The 6000-nt window shown below is 38.7% G+C and overlaps 1 protein-coding gene across 2 annotated transcripts in view; it reads left to right on the forward strand.

Annotated features, from left to right (window-relative positions):
• Positions 1–6000, forward strand: part of INPP4B (inositol polyphosphate-4-phosphatase, type II, 105kDa) — a 501991-nt gene that overhangs the window by 48311 nt on the left and 447680 nt on the right. The window contains exon 2 of one of the 2 annotated variants that reach the window (XM_011970320.1): positions 2059–2157. The exons of the other annotated variant lie outside the window; for it this stretch is intronic. The gene's annotated coding sequence lies outside the window, so the exon portion shown is untranslated. The remainder of the gene's footprint in view (positions 1–2058; positions 2158–6000) is intronic. 2 annotated transcript variants of the gene reach the window in all.

The raw sequence follows: 6000 nt of genomic DNA on the forward strand, positions 1-6000 counted from the left end.
GTTAATTTTTCCCCACCAAACATCTGAAGGAATTTTATTGTCCCTTTAATAATTAGCACAGTGCTTGGCATATGACAGGCATTACATATTTATTGAATGAACGAATACATAAAATTGAATGTTTCTGGGATACCCATATTTTCCCTCTAATCTGTACATAACTTTCTCAGCCATTTCTTCACTGTGTTACATGTTATGTCACAAAATATATTTTATCATTAGACAAAATATTTTATTAATATTCATATTCAGAATATTCTTTATGATCTAGAATACTTTCTTCAAATAAGCATTGGAAAATTTTAAGAGCTTCTAAAATTACTTTCATTAGAATTTTCATTGGAATTATACTAAAAATACAAATTAATTTGGAAGGAATTGATATTTATACTGTAAATAATTTCCTACTTACATATGTGTTACAGTTCTTTACTTCTCTTTATAGCTTCTTATAATTTTCCTTACAGAGTTATTCATAATTTCTTTATTGATTTTGTTGTTACTGCTATAGTAATTTGGATTATTATTGCTGCTATTGGGAGCTGCATTCATTTGGAAATTTTATTTTCTATTTTTTGCTATTATATAGAAAAGCTATTGCTGCAAATTTACCTTGCATCCTTGAATTTTGAGTTATTTTATTAGCTCTAATATAATTTTTTTTTTTTTTTTTTTTTTTTTTTTTTTACAATTTTTCTGTTGACCTGAAGGCTATGTTGAGAATGCCATTGTCAGTTTAATCCTACTTTGACTTTACAGTTAGGGATGGAAATTGAGCAACAACTATAAGATTTTTAAAACCTTCGGGAAATTAGATTTAATTTTAACATTTATCTTAAAAGTAGTTTACTCTAGATTCTAGTAACTATATTTGAATAATTTCTAAGGAAAATATTTCAATGCTGGACCTATTATGGAACAACTGTATGGGTTCTCAGAACCCATGAAAACCCGTTGTCTTGGTTCATTTATATTGCTATAAACGAATACCTGAGGCTGGATTATTGATAAAGAAAAGAGGTTTATTTGGCTTATGGTTCTGCAGGTGAAAGAACACCTGCATCTGATGAAGGCTTCAGGCTACTTATATTCATGGTGGAAGGGGAAGGGGAGCCAGTGTGTGCGGAGATCACATGGTAAGAGAGGAGGCAAGAGAGGGCAAGAGGGGAGGTTCTAGGTTCTTTTTAAGAATCAGCTCTTGTGGAAACTAATAAAGTGAGGACTCACTCCCTGCAGAAAGTGGCATTAATCTATTCATGAGGGATCCACCCCCATGACTAAGGTATCTCCCATTAGACCTCATCTCCATCATTTGGGATCTAATTTCAACATGAGGTTTGGAGAAACTAACATCCAAATCATAGCAGCCATATTGCAGAATTTGCTGACTTACATGGCATGGTCTCTCCTTGATCTCTTCTAAATTCTGTCTCACTCAGCTTCTGCCTTTGCTATAATATCCCCAAAACCTCTCACTGATGTGGGCCCTTAACCTGGAGTTATTCAGGCTATTTGGGGTCAGCACGAGGCCCAGTTTTCTTCCATGGGGTAAGATGGAAAAGACAAATAGTCATCTCTGACTTTAGCTATATCCCCATCACACCAGGATCCTGGAGTAGGGAAAAAAAACCAAAAGGATGTTATGAAAATCTCATCTAGGGCTGTGTTAATTTGCTTTTGCATCATGGTAAAGAAACACTTGGAGCTGGGTAATTTATAAGAAAAAGAGGTTTAAGGCGGGCGCGGTGTCCCACGCCTGTAATCCCAGCACTTTGGGAGGACAAGGTGGGTGGATCACGAGGTCAGGAGATTGAGACTATCCTGGCTAATATGGTGAAACCCTGTCTCTACTAAAAATACAAATAATTAGCCGGGCATGGTGGCGGGCGCCTGTAGTCCCAGCTACTCGGGAGGCTGAGGGAGGAGAATGGCATGAACCCGGGAGGCGGAGCTTGCAGTGAGCGGAGATCGCGCCACTGCACTCCAGCCTGGGCGACAGAGGGAGACTCCATCTCAAAAAAAAAAAAGGGGAGGTTTAATTGTTCCATGGTTTTTCAGGCTTTCCAGGAGGCATAGTACTAGAAATCTCCTCCTGATGAAGTCTCAAAAAACTTCCACTCGTGGTGGAAGGCAAAGGAGGAGCAGGCACATCACATGGTGAGAGAGGGAGCAAGAGAGGGAGGGGAGGTACCAAATTCTTTTGAATAACCAGATATTGCATGAAGTTAGAGCAAGAACTCACTAATCACCAAGAGAGTGGTGCTAAGCCATTCATGAGCGATCCTCTTCCATGATCCAGTCACCTCTGACCAGGCCCACCTTCAACAATGAGAATCACATTTCAACATGAGATTTTAAGGAGACAAACATCCAAACCACATCATTTTGCCCCTGGACTCCCAAATCTCATGTCTTTCTCATATTTCAAAATACCAGTCATGCCTTTCCAATAGGCCCCCAAAGTCTTAACTCATGCAAACATTAACTCAAAAGTCTCAAGTCTAAAGTCTCATCTGGAAATTAGTTCCTTCCATCTATGAGCCTGTGAGATAAACAAACAAAAAACTAGTTATTGACTCTCCAGATACAATGGTGGTACAAGCACTGGGTAAACATTCTCATTCCAAAAGGGGAGAAAATTGGCCAAAAAGGGGGGCAATAGGCCCCACACAAGTCAGAAACCCAGCAGGGCTGTCATTAAATCTTAAAGCTTCAAAACAATCTCCTTTGACCTCATGTCCCACATCTTGGTGTGAGGGCTGGGCTCTCATGGCCTTAGGAAGCCCTGCCCTTGTGGCTTCTGTGGGTCCACATGGCTGCTCTCCTAGGCTAGAGTTGAGTGCCTGCAGCTTTTCCATGCTGAAGCTGCAATCTACTGGTGGCTCTACCCTTCTCAGGTCTGGAGTTCAGTGACCGCCTTACCACAGCCCTACTAGGCAGTACACTGGTGCAGACTTTTTGTGGGTCTCCAATCCCACATTTCCCCTCAGCATTCCCCTAGTAGAGTTTTTCTGTTGGGGCTCTGCACTGGTGATAGACTTCTACTTGGGCAACCAAGCTTTCCTACACATCCTCTAAAATCTAGGTGGGAGTGGCCAAGCCTCTTTCACTCTTGTATTCTGTGCACCTGCAGGCTTAACACCATGTAGAAGCAACCAAGGTGTATAACAGCTTGTGCTCTTCAAAGTGGCAGCCTGAGCTATACCTGTACCTAAACCCCACTGAGTCAAGGTTAGAGATGGAGTGGCCAGGATGTGGGAAGCAGTATCCCAAGGCTGATCAGGACAATGGGGCCCTGAACCTGGCCCGGGAAACTATTCTTTCCTCCTAGGCCTCTGGGACTATGATGGCAGGGGCTTCCTTGAAGACTTGTAAAATGCCTTTGAGACCTTTTTTCCATTGTGTTAGGTATTTGCACTTGGCTCCCTTTTAGTCATGCCAGTCTCTCTAGCAAGTAGTTGCTCTGTAGCTTGCTTGAATTCCTTTTCCGAAAATGCTTTTTCTCTGCCACATGGCCAGGCTGCAAATTTTTCAAACTTTTACTTTACTTTTACTGCTTCCCTTTTAATTGTAAATTCTAATTTTAAGTCATTTATTTGCCCTTGTATCTCATTTAGGTTGTTAGAAACAGCCAGATCACATATTGAATGCTTTGCTGCTTAGAAATTTCTTCTGCCAGATACCCTAAGTCATCAGTCTTAAATTCAAATTTCCACAGATTCCTAGGACTTGGACAGAATGCAGTCAAGTTCTTTGTTAGGGAATAAGAAGGGTGACCTTTATTCTGGTTCCCAATAAGTTTCCCATTTTCACCTGAGATCTCTTTAGCCTGGACATCAATGTCTGTATCTCTGTCAGCATTTTCATCACAACCATTTAACCAGTCTCTAAGAAGTTCCAAGTTTTTCCTCATCTTCCTACTTCTTGTGAGCCTTCCAAACTCTTTCAGCCTCTGCCCATTATCCACTTCCAAAGCTGCTTCCATAGTTTCTGGAACCTTTATAGCAACAGCCCATTCCTCAGTACCAATTTTCTGTCTTAGTTTGCTTTTGCATTGCCATAAAGGAATATCTGAGGCTAGGTAGTTTGTAAATGAAAGAGATTTGATTCCTAGTTCTGTAGATTCCATAGGAAGTGTGGTGACAGGATTTGCTTCTTGTGAGGCCTCAGAAAGCTTCCAGTTATGGTGGAAGGCAAAGGAGAAGCAGGCACGTAGATGGTGAGAGAGGGAGCAAGGTGGGGAGGAGGTGTCACACTCGTTTAAACAACCAAATATCACGTGAACTTGGAGCGAGAACTCACTTATCACCAAGGGGATGTTGCTAAGCCATTCATGAGGGATCCTCCCCCAGGATCCAGTCACCTTCCACTAGGCCTCACCTCCAATGTTGGGAATCACATTTCAGCCTGAGATTTGGAATCGACAAACATCCAAACCCCATATCAAGGGCCACAAAAAGAATGGATACAGGGACCAAAGAAGGCACTAGCCTATATAGAATAAGGTGGAAGCACAATAGGAGGCCACCTGAATTTTTTTCAATATTCTGCATTTTAATTCTAAACAATAATGTTCAATTCAGTTTAACACCCAGAAGTTGTTTAACATAGAAGTTTGAATTTTCTACTGAAAGAAAACTTTTATGTCCTAATTAAAGAAAATATCCTATTTGGTCATTTATCATGAAGATAATGATAAATGTTAAATAAGGCCTTATTTGCATTAACTCTGTGGGATGTGTATTTAAGGTGACTACACACTTCAGTGGGTTTTAGTAAATATTGGTTCTTGCTACGTGATGGGAGCTGACAAGTAATGAATGACTCCATAATGGGAACAAAAAAAAGTCTGAAAGACTCAGACTCACATAAGACAGTTGACCTTTCTGCATCATAAACTTTTGTCCTTTGGACTTGCACAGCTATCCAGTTTGTATTTGATGTATTTATTCGTTGCTATATAAAGTGTTACCCTTCTTCTGTATGCATTACTGGTATTTAAAAAAATCATTCAAGGGCTTATTTGGACACTGTGGACTATATGAGACTATGTTGGCCTCTGTGTGTTCTTATTTTATTTGCAAGTTAAACTCATCACCTTTGCAGAAGTGATGTCAGCTAAAACATCCAGAAGAGATGTGCAGTCTGTTCTATTAATAAAGACAGGACACTGCCATCTACTCTATACAACAGAGCACAATGCTTAGCTTTGGGTGGGTTTGAAAAAGATAAAAGATAAATTATGATGTTGTTCAAGTGTTAAAATAAAACTGCTATCTCAGACACTTAAGGACCACAAAACTTTGACCAAAGTGTCTTGTAAAGTCTACCTGATGGAAGTTTGATATAGCAAACATGTGACTTTTCTATATTATTTTCTGTTTTGAGTTTAGTAATAGATGGTTTGTATTTTCTTTTGTTGCAACTAAGTGATCAGTTTCATGATTTCTCTTATTATGAAACATGTATTTTTTCTTAACACTTATCTTAAAAGCAATTCTGGGTCTACCAGGCTCAAAAAATGAGAAAACTTAAGAAAAATTGGAATATTTTGTTTTCCCCAAATTAAAGGAGGCCTGGTATAATTTAAAGCTTATTCTTTGTAGTTTCACCTTCTTATATTGAAAACAATACAGAATGATGAGAGATATATGATAATGTGAATGAGAAAATTGTATGTCTCATCTGCATTATTGACATTACTAGGGGAAAGTTTCTTTCAAATAATGTACAATGGTGAAACAACAACATTAATCCAATGAGTTACTACATCTTTTGACCAAATAGTATGAAATCTTGGCAACTGATAGTAAATTTACAATTTGAAAACTGTTCCTGATAATAAAATAGAAAAAAGAACCAGGTAACTTTTTTTATACACTTACTGAATTAGATATAATAGTAAATTTATTTATTTATAGCATGATAAATAGTGGTAAAATGCCCAAAGTCTGGAACTAGATCAGTGGGTTTTTTTTTTTTTTTTTTTTTTTTTTTTTT

The sequence above is a fragment of the Mandrillus leucophaeus genome, unplaced genomic scaffold (genome assembly GCF_000951045.1).
Source record: "Mandrillus leucophaeus isolate KB7577 unplaced genomic scaffold, Mleu.le_1.0 Scaffold943, whole genome shotgun sequence".
Lineage (NCBI taxonomy): Eukaryota > Metazoa > Chordata > Mammalia > Primates > Cercopithecidae > Mandrillus > Mandrillus leucophaeus.